We start from the raw sequence: 18,288 nt of genomic DNA, 5'->3' as shown, positions 1-18,288 counted from the left end.
GGTATTGAAATGGGTAGCAGGCCAGACAGGATGCCCAACTGAAGATTAACATTCTGAGATGAAAGAAACTAGGGCATTATTTGAGGCTCCTACATTTGTTTGAAGGTGTGATCGATCCCAATATTCTTGAGTTCTCTATAGGTTAGCTGATAGGGATGTGCAAAAACGAAGATGTTAGAATCTGTTATTCATAGTTTTTATTATTCCCACTAACCGTAGCATAAACCTTCCTACCTCAACTTATCAGATAACTTATTTGCTAGTGGTGTACCTTAACCTAAAAGATTTTCAGTGAGAAGGGTATGCTGTCACTCGACTGGCCATGAGATGTTTTTATCTACGTCCTAATATAGGTGCTAGAGTTGTCTCGAGAGGGGTAGCAAATAAGACCTAGGATTGAGAGTATGCTAGGTGGAAAATAAAATTGAGTTTAGAATTCTTAATGATCTGTGGATTTTCACAATATTACAGACTCCATAGTATTAATTATCAATGCTTTATAAAGATCTGTTTTTTGTTGTTACATTACTTTGGAAATATTCAAGTTCTAAAAATTGACTAACAGTGGACTTTTCCATCTGCAGAATATATAGAATGACCAGCAGAGGCAGTGTGCAGAAGCAAGTTTCCATGTGTTGCTGAGACCAAAAAAAAAAACAAAAGAACCTCGTTCCTCAGCCTTTCATCTGCAGAATATATTGAGTGACCAGCAGAGGCAGTGTGCAGAAGAGAATTTCCCTGCATTGTTGAGACCAAAAAAAAAAAAAAGAACCTCGTTCCTCAGCCTTTCATCTGCAGAATATATTGAGGCAGTTTGCAGAAGAGAATTTCCCTGCGTTGCTGAGACCCAAAAAAAAAAACCTCGTTCCTCAGCCTTTCATCTGCAGAATATATTGAGTGACCAGCAGAGGCAGTGTGCAGAAGAGAATTTCCGTGCATTACTGAGACCAAAAAAAAAAAAAAAACTTGTTCATCAGCCTTTCATCTGCAGAATATATTGAATGACCAGCAGGCAGTGTTGCAGAAGAGAATGACTCTGCGTTCCTGAGACCAAAAAAAAAAAAACCTCGTTCCTCAGCCTTTCATCTGCAGAATATATTGAGTGCCCAGCAGAGGCAGTGTGCAGAAGAGAATTTTCCTTCGTTGCTGAGACCAAAAACAAAACAAAAAAAACCTTGTTACTCAGCCTTTCATCTGCACACTATATTGTGACCAGCAGAGGCAGTGGGCAGAAGAGAATTTCCCTGCGTTGCTGAGACCAAAAAACCTCGTTCCTCAGCCTTTCATCTGCAGAATATATTGAGTGACCAGCAGAGGCAGTTTGCAGACGAGAATTTCCCTGCATTGCTGAGACCAAAAAAAAAAAAAAAGAACCTCGTTCCTCAGCCTTTCATCTGCAGAATATATTGAGGCAGTTTGCAGAAGAGAATTTCCCTGCGTTGCTGAGACCCAAAAAAAAAACCTCGTTCCTCAGCCTTTCATCTGCAGAATATATTGATTGACCAGCAGAGGCAGTGTGCAGAAGAGAATTTCCGTGCATTACTGAGACCAAAAAAAAAAAAAAACTTGTTTATCAGCCTTTCATCTGCAGAATATATTGAATGACCAGCAGGCAGTGTTGCAGAAGAGAATGACTGCGTTCCTGAGACGAAATAAAAAAAAACTCCATCAGCATTCTTTACTCCGTTTTCAATTTATATGGTAAGTCAATCTATGATTTACTCAGTTTGCTTGTCATTAAAAGAAGTTAATCGCATCTGACGGTTTTCAGTACCTTTTAGTAGGGTCTTCAGTATAAATTGAATTTGTGAAGACTGTAGCAATGTGTAGGACGCTATGAGTGTCATGATAGTTTATCAAACACTTTGAATGTCTACAAGGCTAAGAAAACTTTCTTTTGAGACTTGTGCTAGCAGTATTTCCTCAGGGGAAATTACTTTCTTTGAGGCTGGAATGAGTTTTCTTAAGTTAGAGCGATTGACTTAGTTTCACATGTAGGGAAGCTCATTTAACGTGGTTCCCTGCACTTTGCATGTTACTCTGGTACTAGAGATGTATTTCTGTTTAGAATACCTTGTGTTCTTGTAACTCCAGCCAACTTTCAAAAGGAGCCCAATGCTTTCAGTGGTGCAAAGGACATTGCCATTACACCTCCTACTACTTGCCTTGCAGTGTTTATTTTAGATAGATATATTGCGCGTAATTGCTGAGGTCTCATTCTCCTTCGTAATCGTCCCCTGGTCGCTTTGTCAAGTGGTGCCCTAACATGATAAAGCTACAGGAGGATGTCATCTGACATGAGGGACAATCAATTGCCTAGCATACAATGGAATATATTTATCATGGTATTGAAATGGGTAGCAGGCCAGACAGGATGCCCAACTGAAGATTAACATTCTGAGATGAAAGAAACTAGGGCATTATTTGAGGCTCCTACATTTGTTTGAAGGTGTGATCGATCCTAACATTCTTGAGTTCTCCATAGGTTAGCTGATAGGGATGTGCAAAACGAAGATGTTAGAATCTGTTATTCATAGTTTTTATTATTCCCACTAACCGTAGCATAAACCTTCCTACCTCAACTTATCAGATAACTTATTTGCTAGTGGTGTACCATAACCTAAAAGATTTTCAGTGAGAAGGGTATGCTGTCACTCGACTGGCCATGAGATCTTTTTATCTACGTCCTAATATAGGTGCTAGAGTTGTCTCGAGAGGGGTAGCAAATAAGACCTAGGATTGAGAGTATGCTAGGTGGAAAATAAAATTGAGTTTAGAATTCTTAATGATCTGTGGATTTTCACAATATTACAGACTCCATAGTATTAATTATCAATGCTTTATAAAGATCTGTTTTTTGTTGTTACATTACTTTGAAAATATTCAAGTTCTAAAAATTGACTAACAGTGGACTTTTCCATCTGCAGAATATATAGAATGACCAGCAGAGGCAGTGTGCAGAAGCAAGTTTCCATGTGCTGCTGAGACCCAAAAAAAAACCAAAAGAACCTCGTTCCTCAGCCTTTCATCTGCAGAATATATTGAGTGACCAGCAGAGGCAGTGTGCAGAAGAGAATTTCCCTGCATTGTTGAGACCAAAAAAAAAAAAAAGAACCTCGTTCCTCAGCCTTTCATCTGCAGAATATATTGAGGCAGTTTGCAGAAGAGAATTTCCCTGCGTTGCTGAGACCCAAAAAAAAAAACCTCGTTCCTCAGCCTTTCATCTGCAGAATATATTGAGTGACCAGCAGAGGCAGTGTGCAGAAGAGAATTTCCGTGCATTACTGAGACCAAAAAAAAAAAAAAAACTTGTTCATCAGCCTTTCATCTGCAGAATATATTGAATGACCAGCAGGCAGTGTTGCAGAAGAGAATGACTCTGCGTTCCTGAGACCAAAAAAAAAAAAACCTCGTTCCTCAGCCTTTCATCTGCAGAATATATTGAGTGCCCAGCAGAGGCAGTGTGCAGAAGAGAATTTTCCTTCGTTGCTGAGACCAAAAACAAAACAAAAAAAACCTTGTTACTCAGCCTTTCATCTGCACACTATATTGTGACCAGCAGAGGCAGTGGGCAGAAGAGAATTTCCCTGCGTTGCTGAGACCAAAAAACCTCGTTCCTCAGCCTTTCATCTGCAGAATATATTGAGTGACCAGCAGAGGCAGTTTGCAGACGAGAATTTCCCTGCATTGCTGAGACCAAAAAAAAAAAAAAAGAACCTCGTTCCTCAGCCTTTCATCTGCAGAATATATTGAGGCAGTTTGCAGAAGAGAATTTCCCTGCGTTGCTGAGACCCAAAAAAAAAACCTCGTTCCTCAGCCTTTCATCTGCAGAATATATTGATTGACCAGCAGAGGCAGTGTGCAGAAGAGAATTTCCGTGCATTACTGAGACCAAAAAAAAAAAAAAACTTGTTTATCAGCCTTTCATCTGCAGAATATATTGAATGACCAGCAGGCAGTGTTGCAGAAGAGAATGACTGCGTTCCTGAGACGAAATAAAAAAAAACTCCATCAGCATTCTTTACTCCGTTTTCAATTTATATGGTAAGTCAATCTATGATTTACTCAGTTTGCTTGTCATTAAAAGAAGTTAATCGCATCTGACGGTTTTCAGTACCTTTTAGTAGGGTCTTCAGTATAAATTGAATTTGTGAAGACTGTAGCAATGTGTAGGACGCTATGAGTGTCATGATAGTTTATCAAACACTTTGAATGTCTACAAGGCTAAGAAAACTTTCTTTTGAGACTTGTGCTAGCAGTATTTCCTCAGGGGAAATTACTTTCTTTGAGGCTGGAATGAGTTTTCTTAAGTTAGAGCGATTGACTTAGTTTCACATGTAGGGAAGCTCATTTAACGTGGTTCCCTGCACTTTGCATGTTACTCTGGTACTAGAGATGTATTTCTGTTTAGAATACCTTGTGTTCTTGTAACTCCAGCCAACTTTCAAAAGGAGCCCAATGCTTTCAGTGGTGCAAAGGACATTGCCATTACACCTCCTACTACTTGCCTTGCAGTGTTTATTTTAGATAGATATATTGCGCGTAATTGCTGAGGTCTCATTCTCCTTCGTAATCGTCCCCTGGTCGCTTTGTCAAGTGGTGCCCTAACATGATAAAGCTACAGGAGGATGTCATCTGACATGAGGGACAATCAATTGCCTAGCATACAATGGAATATATTTATCATGGTATTGAAATGGGTAGCAGGCCAGACAGGATGCCCAACTGAAGATTAACATTCTGAGATGAAAGAAACTAGGGCATTATTTGAGGCTCCTACATTTGTTTGAAGGTGTGATCGATCCTAACATTCTTGAGTTCTCCATAGGTTAGCTGATAGGGATGTGCAAAACGAAGATGTTAGAATCTGTTATTCATAGTTTTTATTATTCCCACTAACCGTAGCATAAACCTTCCTACCTCAACTTATCAGATAACTTATTTGCTAGTGGTGTACCATAACCTAAAAGATTTTCAGTGAGAAGGGTATGCTGTCACTCGACTGGCCATGAGATCTTTTTATCTACGTCCTAATATAGGTGCTAGAGTTGTCTCGAGAGGGGTAGCAAATAAGACCTAGGATTGAGAGTATGCTAGGTGGAAAATAAAATTGAGTTTAGAATTCTTAATGATCTGTGGATTTTCACAATATTACAGACTCCATAGTATTAATTATCAATGCTTTATAAAGATCTGTTTTTTGTTGTTACATTACTTTGGAAATATTCAAGTTCTAAAAATTGACTAACAGTGGACTTTTCCATCTGCAGAATATATAGAATGACCAGCAGAGGCAGTGTGCAGAAGCAAGTTTCCATGTGTTGCTGAGACCAAAAAAAAAAACAAAAGAACCTCGTTCCTCAGCCTTTCATCTGCAGAATATATTGAGTGACCAGCAGAGGCAGTGTGCAGAAGAGAATTTCCCTGCATTGTTGAGACCAAAAAAAAAAAACAGAACCTCGTTCCTCAGCCTTTCATCTGCAGAATATATTGAGGCAGTTTGCAGAAGAAAATTTCCCTGCGTTGCTGAGACCCAAAAAAAAAAACCTCGTTCCTCAGCCTTTCATCTGCAGAATATATTGAGTGACCAGCAGAGGCAGTGTGCAGAAGAGAATTTCCGTGCATTACTGAGACCAAAAAAAAAAAAAAAACTTGTTCATCAGCCTTTCATCTGCAGAATATATTGAATGACCAGCAGGCAGTGTTGCAGAAGAGAATGACTCTGCGTTCCTGAGACCAAAAAAAAAAAAACCTCGTTCCTCAGCCTTTCATCTGCAGAATATATTGAGTGACCAGCAGAGGCAGTGTGCAGAAGAGAATTTTCCTTCGTTGCTGAGACCAAAAACAAAACAAAAAAAACCTTGTTACTCAGCCTTTCATCTGCACACTATATTGTGACCAGCAGAGGCAGTGGGCAGAAGAGAATTTCCCTGCGTTGCTGAGACCAAAAAACCTCGTTCCTCAGCCTTTCATCTGCAGAATATATTGAGTGACCAGCAGAGGCAGTTTGCAGACGAGAATTTCCCTGCATTGCTGAGACCAAAAAAAAAAAAAAGAACCTCGTTCCTCAGCCTTTCATCTGCAGAATATATTGAGGCAGTTTGCAGAAGAGAATTTCCCTGCGTTGCTGAGACCCAAAAAAAAAACCTCGTTCCTCAGCCTTTCATCTGCAGAATATATTGATTGACCAGCAGAGGCAGTGTGCAGAAGAGAATTTCCGTGCATTACTGAGACCAAAAAAAAAAAAAACTTGTGTATCAGCCTTTCATCTGCAGAATATATTGAATGACCAGCAGGCAGTGTTGCAGAAGAGAATGACTGCGTTCCTGAGACGAAATAAAAAAAAACTCCATCAGCATTCTTTACTCCGTTTTCAATTTATATGGTAAGTCAAACTATGATTTACTCAGTTTGCTTGTCATTAAAAGAAGTTCATCGCATCTGACGGTTTTCAGTACCTTTTAGTAGGGTCTTCAGTATAAATTGAATTTGTGAAGACTGTAGCAATGTGTAGGACGCTATGAGTGTCATGATAGTTTATCAAACACTTTGAATGTCTACAAGGCTAAGAAAACTTTCTTTTGAGACTTGTGCTAGCAGTATTTCCTCAGGGGAAATTACTTTCTTTGAGGCTGGAATGAGTTTTCTTAAGTTAGAGCGATTGACTTAGTTTCACATGTAGGGAAGCTCATTTAACGTGGTTCCCTGCACTTTGCATGTTACTCTGGTACTAGAGATGTATTTCTGTTTAGGATACCTTGTGTTCTTGTAACTCCAGCCAACTTTCAAAAGGAGCCCAATGCTTTCAGTGGTGCAAAGGACATTGCCATTACACCTCCTACTACTTGCCTTGCAGTGTTTATTTTAGATAGATATATTGCGCGTAATTGCTGAGGTCTCATTCTCCTTCGTAATCGTCCCCTGGTCGCTTTGTCAAGTGGTGCCCTAACACGATAAAGCTACAGGAGGATGTCATCTGACATGAGGGACAATCAATTGCCTAGCATACAATGGAATATATTTATCATGGTATTGAAATGGGTAGCAGGCCAGACAGGATGCCCAACTGAAGATTAACATTCTGAGATGAAAGAAACTAGGGCATTATTTGAGGCTCCTACATTTGTTTGAAGGTGTGATCGATCCCAATATTCTTGAGTTCTCTATAGGTTAGCTGATAGGGATGTGCAAAAACGAAGATGTTAGAATCTGTTATTCATAGTTTTTATTATTCCCACTAACCGTAGCATAAACCTTCCTACCTCAACTTATCAGATAACTTATTTGCTAGTGGTGTACCATAACCTAAAAGATTTTCAGTGAGAAGGGTATGCTGTCACTCGACTGGCCATGAGATGTTTTTATCTACGTCCTAATATAGGTGCTAGAGTTGTCTCGAGAGGGGTAGCAAATAAGACATAGGATTGAGAGTATGCTAGGTGGAAAATAAAATTGAGTTTAGAATTCTTAATGATCTGTGGATTTTCACAATATTACAGACTCCATAGTATTAATTATCAATGCTTTATAAAGATCTGTTTTTTGTTGTTACATTACTTCGGAAATATTCAAGTTCTAAAAATTGACTAACAGTGGACTTTTCCATCTGCAGAATATATAGAATGACCAGCAGAGGCAGTGTGCAGAAGCAAGTTTCCATGTGTTGCTGAGACCAAAAAAAAAAAAAAAAAGAACCTCGTTCCTCAGCCTTTCATCTGCAGAATATATTGAGTGACCAGCAGAGGCAGTGTGCAGAAGAGAATTTCCCTGCATTGTTGAGACCAAAAAAAAAAAACAGAACCTCGTTCCTCAGCCTTTCATCTGCAGAATATATTGAGGCAGTTTGCAGAAGAGAATTTCCCTGCGTTGCTGAGACCCAAAAAAAAAAACCTCGTTCCTCAGCCTTTCATCTGCAGAATATATTGAGTGACCAGCAGAGGCAGTGTGCAGAAGAGAATTTCCGTGCATTACTGAGACCAAAAAAAAAAAAAAAACTTGTTCATCAGCCTTTCATCTGCAGAATATATTGAATGACCAGCAGGCAGTGTTGCAGAAGAGAATGACTCTGCGTTCCTGAGACCAAAAAAAAAAAAACCTCGTTCCTCAGCCTTTCATCTGCAGAATATATTGAGTGACCAGCAGAGGCAGTGTGCAGAAGAGAATTTTCCTTCGTTGCTGAGACCAAAAACAAAACAAAAAAAACCTTGTTACTCAGCCTTTCATCTGCACACTATATTGTGACCAGCAGAGGCAGTGGGCAGAAGAGAATTTCCCTGCGTTGCTGAGACCAAAAAACCTCGTTCCTCAGCCTTTCATCTGCAGAATATATTGAGTGACCAGCAGAGGCAGTTTGCAGACGAGAATTTCCCTGCATTGCTGAGACCAAAAAAAAAAAAAAGAACCTCGTTCCTCAGCCTTTCATCTGCAGAATATATTGAGGCAGTTTGCAGAAGAGAATTTCCCTGCGTTGCTGAGACCCAAAAAAAAAACCTCGTTCCTCAGCCTTTCATCTGCAGAATATATTGATTGACCAGCAGAGGCAGTGTGCAGAAGAGAATTTCCGTGCATTAATGAGACCAAAAAAAAAAAAAAACTTGTTTATCAGCCTTTCATCTGCAGAATATATTGAATGACCAGCAGGCAGTGTTGCAGAAGAGAATGACTGCGTTCCTGAGACGAAATAAAAAAAAACTCCATCAGCATTCTTTACTCCGTTTTCAATTTATATGGTAAGTCAAACTATGATTTACTCAGTTTGCTTGTCATTAAAAGAAGTTCATCGCATCTGACGGTTTTCAGTACCTTTTAGTAGGGTCTTCAGTATAAATTGAATTTGTGAAGACTGTAGCAATGTGTAGGACGCTATGAGTGTCATGATAGTTTATCAAACACTTTGAATGTCTACAAGGCTAAGAAAACTTTCTTTGGAGACTTGTGCTAGCAGTATTTCCTCAGGGGAAATTACTTTCTTTGAGGCTGGAATGAGTTTTCTTAAGTTAGAGCGATTGACTTAGTTTCACATGTAGGGAAGCTCATTTAACGTGGTTTCCTGCACTTTGCATGTTACTCTGGTATTAGAGATGTATTTCTGTTTAGGATACCTTGTGTTCTTGTAACTCCAGCCAACTTTCAAAAGGAGCCCAATGCTTTCAGTGGTGCAAAGGACATTGCCATTACACCTCCTACTACTTGCCTTGCAGTGTTTATTTTAGATAGATATATTGCGCGTAATTGCTGAGGTCTCATTCTCCTTCGTAATCGTCCCCTGGTCGCTTTGTCAAGTGGTGCCCTAACACGATAAAGCTACAGGAGGATGTCATCTGACATGAGGGACAATCAATTGCCTAGCATACAATGGAATATATTTATCATGGTATTGAAATGGGTAGCAGGCCAGACAGGATGCCCAACTGAAGATTAACATTCTGAGATGAAAGAAACTAGGGCATTATTTGAGGCTCCTACATTTGTTTGAAGGTGTGATCGATCCCAATATTCTTGAGTTCTCTATAGGTTAGCTGATAGGGATGTGCAAAAACGAAGATGTTAGAATCTGTTATTCATAGTTTTTATTATTCCCACTAACCGTAGCATAAACCTTCCTACCTCAACTTATCAGATAACTTATTTGCTAGTGGTGTACCATAACCTAAAAGATTTTCAGTGAGAAGGGTATGCTGTCACTCGACTGGCCATGAGATGTTTTTATCTACGTCCTAATATAGGTGCTAGAGTTGTCTCGAGAGGGGTAGCAAATAAGACCTAGGATTGAGAGTATGCTAGGTGGAAAATAAAATTGAGTTTAGAATTCTTAATGATCTGTGGATTTTCACAATATTACAGACTCCATAGTATTAATTATCAATTCTTTATAAAGATCTGTTTTTTGTTGTTACATTACTTTGGAAATATTCAAGTTCTAAAAATTGACTAACAGTGGACTTTTCCATCTGCAGAATATATAGAATGACCAGCAGAGGCAGTGTGCAGAAGCAAGTTTCCATGTGTTGCTGAGACCAAAAAAAAAAACAAAAGAACCTCGTTCCTCAGCCTTTCATCTGCAGAATATATTGAGTGACCAGCAGAGGCAGTGTGCAGAAGAGAATTTCCCTGCATTGTTGAGACCAAAAAAAAAAAACAGAACCTCGTTCCTCAGCCTTTCATCTGCAGAATATATTGAGGCAGTTTGCAGAAGAGAATTTCCCTGCGTTGCTGAGACCCAAAAAAAAAAACCTCGTTCCTCAGCCTTTCATCTGCAGAATATATTGAGTGACCAGCAGAGGCAGTGTGCAGAAGAGAATTTCCGTGCATTACTGACACCAAAAAAAAAACCAAAAACTTGTTCATCAGCCTTTCATCTGCAGAATATATTGAATGACCAGCAGGCAGTGTTGCAGAAGAGAATGACTCTGCGTTCCTGAGACCAAAAAAAAAAAAACCTCGTTCCTCAGCCTTTCATCTGCAGAATATATTGAGGCAGTTTGCAGAAGAGAATTTCCCTGCGTTGCTGAGACCCAAAAAAAAAAACCTCGTTCCTCAGCCTTTCATCTGCAGAATATATTGAGTGACCAGCAGAGGCAGTGTGCAGAAGAGAATTTCCGTGCATTACTGAGACCAAAAAAAAACAAAAAACTTGTTCATCAGCCTTTCATCTGCAGAATATATTGAATGACCAGCAGGCAGTGTTGCAGAAGAGAATGACTCTGCGTTCCTGAGACCAAAAAAAAAAAAACCTCGTTCCTCAGCCTTTCATCTGCAGAATATATTGAGTGCCCAGCAGAGGCAGTGTGCAGAAGAGAATTTTCCTTCGTTGCTGAGACCAAAAACAAAACAAAAAAAACCTTGTTACTCAGCCTTTCATCTGCACACTATATTGTGACCAGCAGAGGCAGTGGGCAGAAGAGAATTTCCCTGCGTTGCTGAGACCAAAAAACCTCGTTCCTCAGCCTTTCATCTGCAGAATATATTGAGTGACCAGCAGAGGCAGTTTGCAGACGAGAATTTCCCTGCATTGCTGAGACCAAAAAAAAAAAAAAGAACCTCGTTCCTCAGCCTTTCATCTGCAGAATATATTGAGGCAGTTTGCAGAAGAGAATTTCCCTGCGTTGCTGAGACCCAAAAAAAAAACCTCGTTCCTCAGCCTTTCATCTGCAGAATATATTGATTGACCAGCAGAGGCAGTGTGCAGAAGAGAATTTCCGTGCATTACTGAGACCAAAAAAAAAAAAAAACTTGTTTATCAGCCTTTCATCTGCAGAATATATTGAATGACCAGCAGGCAGTGTTGCAGAAGAGAATGACTGCGTTCCTGAGACGAAATAAAAAAAAACTCCATCAGCATTCTTTACTCCGTTTTCAATTTATATGGTAAGTCAATCTATGATTTACTCAGTTTGCTTGTCATTAAAAGAAGTTCATCGCATCTGACGGTTTTCAGTACCTTTTAGTAGGGTCTTCAGTATAAATTGAATTTGTGAAGACTGTAGCAATGTGTAGGACGCTATGAGTGTCATGATAGTTTATCAAACACTTTGAATGTCTACAAGGCTAAGAAAACTTTCTTTTGAGACTTGTGCTAGCAGTATTTCCTCAGGGGAAATTACTTTCTTTGAGGCTGGAATGAGTTTTCTTAAGTTAGAGCGATTGACTTAGTTTCACATGTAGGGAAGCTCATTTAACGTGGTTCCCTGCACTTTGCATGTTACTCTGGTACTAGAGATGTATTTCTGTTTAGGATACCTTGTGTTCTTGTAACTCCAGCCAACTTTCAAAAGGAGCCCAATGCTTTCAGTGGTGCAAAGGACATTGCCATTACACCTCCTACTACTTGCCTTGCAGTGTTTATTTTAGATAGATATATTGCGCGTAATTGCTGAGGTCTCATTCTCCTTCGTAATCGTCCCCTGGTCGCTTTGTCAAGTGGTGCCCTAACATGATAAAGCTACAGGAGGATGTCATCTGACATGAGGGACAATCAATTGCCTAGCATACAATGGAATATATTTATCATGGTATTGAAATGGGTAGCAGGCCAGACAGGATGCCCAACTGAAGATTAACATTCTGAGATGAAAGAAACTAGGGCATTATTTGAGGCTCCTACATTTGTTTGAAGGTGTGATCGATCCTAACATTCTTGAGTTCTCCATAGGTTAGCTGATAGGGATGTGCAAAACGAAGATGTTAGAATCTGTTATTCATAGTTTTTATTATTCCCACTAACCGTAGCATAAACCTTCCTACCTCAACTTATCAGATAACTTATTTGCTAGTGGTGTACCATAACCTAAAAGATTTTCAGTGAGAAGGGTATGCTGTCACTCGACTGGCCATGAGATCTTTTTATCCACGTCCTAATATAGGTGCTAGAGTTGTCTCGAGAGGGGTAGCAAATAAGACATAGGATTGAGAGTATGCTAGGTGGAAAATAAAATTGAGTTTAGAATTCTTAATGATCTGTGGATTTTCACAATATTACAGACTCCATAGTATTAATTATCAATGCTTTATAAAGATCTGTTTTTTGTTGTTACATTACTTTGGAAATATTCAAGTTCTAAAAATTGACTAACAGTGGACTTTTCCATCTGCAGAATATATAGAATGACCAGCAGAGGCAGTGTGCAGAAGCAAGTTTCCATGTGCTGCTGAGACCCAAAAAAAAACCAAAAGAACCTCGTTCCTCAGCCTTTCATCTGCAGAATATATTGAGTGACCAGCAGAGGCAGTGTGCAGAAGAGAATTTCCCTGCATTGTTGAGACCAAAAAAAAAAAAAAGAACCTCGTTCCTCAGCCTTTCATCTGCAGAATATATTGAGGCAGTTTGCAGAAGAGAATTTCCCTGCGTTGCTGAGACCCAAAAAAAAAAACCTCGTTCCTCAGCCTTTCATCTGCAGAATATATTGAGTGACCAGCAGAGGCAGTGTGCAGAAGAGAATTTCCGTGCATTACTGAGACCAAAAAAAAAAAAAAAACTTGTTCATCAGCCTTTCATCTGCAGAATATATTGAATGACCAGCAGGCAGTGTTGCAGAAGAGAATGACTCTGCGTTCCTGAGACCAAAAAAAAAAAAACCTCGTTCCTCAGCCTTTCATCTGCAGAATATATTGAGTGCCCAGCAGAGGCAGTGTGCAGAAGAGAATTTTCCTTCGTTGCTGAGACCAAAAACAAAACAAAAAAAACCTTGTTACTCAGCCTTTCATCTGCACACTATATTGTGACCAGCAGAGGCAGTGGGCAGAAGAGAATTTCCCTGCGTTGCTGAGACCAAAAAACCTCGTTCCTCAGCCTTTCATCTGCAGAATATATTGAGTGACCAGCAGAGGCAGTTTGCAGACGAGAATTTCCCTGCATTGCTGAGACCAAAAAAAAAAAAAAGAACCTCGTTCCTCAGCCTTTCATCTGCAGAATATATTGAGGCAGTTTGCAGAAGAGAATTTCCCTGCGTTGCTGAGACCCAAAAAAAAAACCTCGTTCCTCAGCCTTTCATCTGCAGAATATATTGATTGACCAGCAGAGGCAGTGTGCAGAAGAGAATTTCCGTGCATTACTGAGACCAAAAAAAAAAAAAACTTGTGTATCAGCCTTTCATCTGCAGAATATATTGAATGACCAGCAGGCAGTGTTGCAGAAGAGAATGACTGCGTTCCTGAGACGAAATAAAAAAAAACTCCATCAGCATTCTTTACTCCGTTTTCAATTTATATGGTAAGTCAAACTATGATTTACTCAGTTTGCTTGTCATTAAAAGAAGTTCATCGCATCTGACGGTTTTCAGTACCTTTTAGTAGGGTCTTCAGTATAAATTGAATTTGTGAAGACTGTAGCAATGTGTAGGACGCTATGAGTGTCATGATAGTTTATCAAACACTTTGAATGTCTACAAGGCTAAGAAAACTTTCTTTTGAGACTTGTGCTAGCAGTATTTCCTCAGGGGAAATTACTTTCTTTGAGGCTGGAATGAGTTTTCTTAAGTTAGAGCGATTGACTTAGTTTCACATGTAGGGAAGCTCATTTAACGTGGTTCCCTGCACTTTGCATGTTACTCTGGTACTAGAGATGTATTTCTGTTTAGGATACCTTGTGTTCTTGTAACTCCAGCCAACTTTCAAAAGGAGCCCAATGCTTTCAGTGGTGCAAAGGACATTGCCATTACACCTCCTACTACTTGCCTTGCAGTGTTTATTTTAGATAGATATATTGCGCGTAATTGCTGAGGTCTCATTCTCCTTCGTAATCGTCCCCTGGTCGCTTTGTCAAGTGGTGCCCTAACACGATAAAGCTACAGGAGGATGTCATCTGACATGAGGGACAATCAATTGCCTAGCATACAATGGAATATATTTATCATGGTATTGAAATGGGTAGCAGGCCAGACAGGATGCCCAACTGAAGATTAACATTCTGAGATGAAAGAAACTAGGGCATTATTTGAGGCTCCTACATTTGTTTGAAGGTGTGATCGATCCCAATATTCTTGAGTTCTCTATAGGTTAGCTGATAGGGATGTGCAAAAACGAAGATGTTAGAATCTGTTATTCATAGTTTTTATTATTCCCACTAACCGTAGCATAAACCTTCCTACCTCAACTTATCAGATAACTTATTTGCTAGTGGTGTACCATAACCTAAAAGATTTTCAGTGAGAAGGGTATGCTGTCACTCGACTGGCCATGAGATCTTTTTATCTACGTCCTAATATAGGTGCTAGAGTTGTCTCGAGAGGGGTAGCAAATAAGACCTAGGATTGAGAGTATGCTAGGTGGAAAATAAAATTGAGTTTAGAATTCTTAATGATCTGTGGATTTTCACAATATTACAGACTCCATAGTATTAATTATCAATGCTTTATAAAGATCTGTTTTTTGTTGTTACATTACTTTGGAAATATTCAAGTTCTAAAAATTGACTAACAGTGGACTTTTCCATCTGCAGAATATATAGAATGACCAGCAGAGGCAGTGTGCAGAAGCAAGTTTCCATGTGTTGCTGAGACCAAAAAAAAAAACAAAAGAACCTCGTTCCTCAGCCTTTCATCTGCAGAATATATTGAGTGACCAGCAGAGGCAGTGTGCAGAAGAGAATTTCCCTGCATTGTTGAGACCAAAAAAAAAAAACAGAACCTCGTTCCTCAGCCTTTCATCTGCAGAATATATTGAGGCAGTTTGCAGAAGAAAATTTCCCTGCGTTGCTGAGACCCAAAAAAAAAAACCTCGTTCCTCAGCCTTTCATCTGCAGAATATATTGAGTGACCAGCAGAGGCAGTGTGCAGAAGAGAATTTCCGTGCATTACTGAGACCAAAAAAAAAAAAAAAACTTGTTCATCAGCCTTTCATCTGCAGAATATATTGAATGACCAGCAGGCAGTGTTGCAGAAGAGAATGACTCTGCGTTCCTGAGACCAAAAAAAAAAAAACCTCGTTCCTCAGCCTTTCATCTGCAGAATATATTGAGTGACCAGCAGAGGCAGTGTGCAGAAGAGAATTTTCCTTCGTTGCTGAGACCAAAAACAAAACAAAAAAAACCTTGTTACTCAGCCTTTCATCTGCACACTATATTGTGACCAGCAGAGGCAGTGGGCAGAAGAGAATTTCCCTGCGTTGCTGAGACCAAAAAACCTCGTTCCTCAGCCTTTCATCTGCAGAATATATTGAGTGACCAGCAGAGGCAGTTTGCAGACGAGAATTTCCCTGCATTGCTGAGACCCAAAAAAAAAACCTCGTTCCTCAGCCTTTCATCTGCAGAATATATTGATTGACCAGCAGAGGCAGTGTGCAGAAGAGAATTTCCGTGCATTACTGAGACCAAAAAAAAAAAAAACTTGTGTATCAGCCTTTCATCTGCAGAATATATTGAATGACCAGCAGGCAGTGTTGCAGAAGAGAATGACTGCGTTCCTGAGACGAAATAAAAAAAAACTCCATCAGCATTCTTTACTCCGTTTTCAATTTATATGGTAAGTCAAACTATGATTTACTCAGTTTGCTTGTCATTAAAAGAAGTTCATCGCATCTGACGGTTTTCAGTACCTTTTAGTAGGGTCTTCAGTATAAATTGAATTTGTGAAGACTGTAGCAATGTGTAGGACGCTATGAGTGTCATGATAGTTTATCAAACACTTTGAATGTCTACAAGGCTAAGAAAACTTTCTTTTGAGACTTGTGCTAGCAGTATTTCCTCAGGGGAAATTACTTTCTTTGAGGCTGGAATGAGTTTTCTTAAGTTAGAGCGATTGACTTAGTTTCACATGTAGGGAAGCTCATTTAACGTGGTTCCCTGCACTTTGCATGTTACTCTGGTACTAGAGATGTATTTCTGTTTAGGATACCTTGTGTTCTTGTAACTCCAGCCAACTTTCAAAAGGAGCCCAATGCTTTCAGTGGTGCAAAGGACATTGCCATTACACCTCCTACTACTTGCCTTGCAGTGTTTATTTTAGATAGATATATTGCGCGTAATTGCTGAGGTCTCATTCTCCTTCGTAATCGTCCCCTGGTCGCTTTGTCAAGTGGTGCCCTAACATGATAAAGCTACAGGAGGATGTCATCTGACATGAGGGACAATCAATTGCCTAGCATACAATGGAATATATTTATCATGGTATTGAAATGGGTAGCAGGCCAGACAGGATGCCCAACTGAAGATTAACATTCTGAGATGAAAGAAACTAGGGCATTATTTGAGGCTCCTACATTTGTTTGAAGGTGTGATCGATCCTAACATTCTTGAGTTCTCCATAGGTTAGCTGATAGGGATGTGCAAAACGAAGATGTTAGAATCTGTTATTCATAGTTTTTATTATTCCCACTAACCGTAGCATAAACCTTCCTACCTCAACTTATCAGATAACTTATTTGCTAGTGGTGTACCATAACCTAAAAGATTTTCAGTGAGAAGGGTATGCTGTCACTCGACTGGCCATGAGATCTTTTTATCTACGTCCTAATATAGGTGCTAGAGTTGTCTCGAGAGGGGTAGCAAATAAGACCTAGGATTGAGAGTATGCTAGGTGGAAAATAAAATTGAGTTTAGAATTCTTAATGATCTGTGGATTTTCACAATATTACAGACTCCATAGTATTAATTATCAATGCTTTATAAAGATCTGTTTTTTGTTGTTACATTACTTTGGAAATATTCAAGTTCTAAAAATTGACTAACAGTTGACTTTTCCATCTGCAGAATATATAGAATGACCAGCAGAGGCAGTGTGCAGAAGCAAGTTTCCATGTGTTGCTGAGACCAAAAAAAAAAACAAAAGAACCTCGTTCCTCAGCCTTTCATCTGCAGAATATATTGAGTGACCAGCAGAGGCAGTGTGCAGAAGAGAATTTCCCTGCATTGTTGAGACCAAAAAAAAAAAACAGAACCTCGTTCCTCAGCCTTTCATCTGCAGAATATATTGAGGCAGTTTGCAGAAGAAAATTTCCCTGCGTTGCTGAGACCCAAAAAAAAAAACCTCGTTCCTCAGCCTTTCATCTGCAGAATATATTGAGTGACCAGCAGAGGCAGTGTGCAGAAGAGAATTTCCGTGCATTACTGAGACCAAAAAAAAAAAAAAAACTTGTTCATCAGCCTTTCATCTGCAGAATATATTGAATGACCAGCAGGCAGTGTTGCAGAAGAGAATGACTCTGCGTTCCTGAGACCAAAAAAAAAAAAACCTCGTTCCTCAGCCTTTCATCTGCAGAATATATTGAGTGACCAGCAGAGGCAGTGTGCAGAAGAGAATTTTCCTTCGTTGCTGAGACCAAAAACAAAACAAAAAAAACCTTGTTACTCAGCCTTTCATCTGCACACTATATTGTGACCAGCAGAGGCAGTGGGCAGAAGAGAATTTCCCTGCGTTGCTGAGACCAAAAAACCTCGTTCCTCAGCCTTTCATCTGCAGAATATATTGAGTGACCAGCAGAGGCAGTTTGCAGACGAGAATTTCCCTGCATTGCTGAGACCAAAAAAAAAAAAAAGAACCTCGTTCCTCAGCCTTTCATCTGCAGAATATATTGAGGCAGTTTGCAGAAGAGAATTTCCCTGCGTTGCTGAGACCCAAAAAAAAAAACCTCGTTCCTCAGCCTTTCATCTGCAGAATATATTGAGTGACCAGCAGAGGCAGTGTGCAGAAGAGAATTTCCGTGCATTACTGAGACCAAAAAAAAAAAAAACTTGTGTATCAGCCTTTCATCTGCAGAATATATTGAATGACCAGCAGGCAGTGTTGCAGAAGAGAATGACTGCGTTCCTGAGACGAAATAAAAAAAAACTCCATCAGCATTCTTTACTCCGTTTTC

At 39.6% G+C, this 18,288-nt stretch overlaps 1 long non-coding RNA gene across 1 annotated transcript; it reads left to right on the top strand.

Annotated features, from left to right (window-relative positions):
• The first annotated feature begins 10,509 nt into the window (after positions 1-10,509).
• On the top strand, positions 10,510-15,806 carry LOC146796310 (uncharacterized). The gene is made up of 3 exons (XR_014969595.1): positions 10,510-11,367; positions 12,594-13,708; positions 14,936-15,806. It is a non-coding gene; the product is annotated as an uncharacterized LOC146796310 (long non-coding RNA).
• The last annotated feature ends 2,482 nt before the right edge of the window (positions 15,807-18,288 follow it).

Source organism: Triturus cristatus, chromosome 10 (genome assembly GCF_964204655.1).
Source record: "Triturus cristatus chromosome 10, aTriCri1.1, whole genome shotgun sequence".
NCBI classification, from domain to species: Eukaryota; Metazoa; Chordata; class Amphibia; order Caudata; family Salamandridae; genus Triturus; species Triturus cristatus.
Note: the sequence above shows the minus strand (reverse complement) of the source record. Positions and strands in the feature narration are given on the sequence as shown.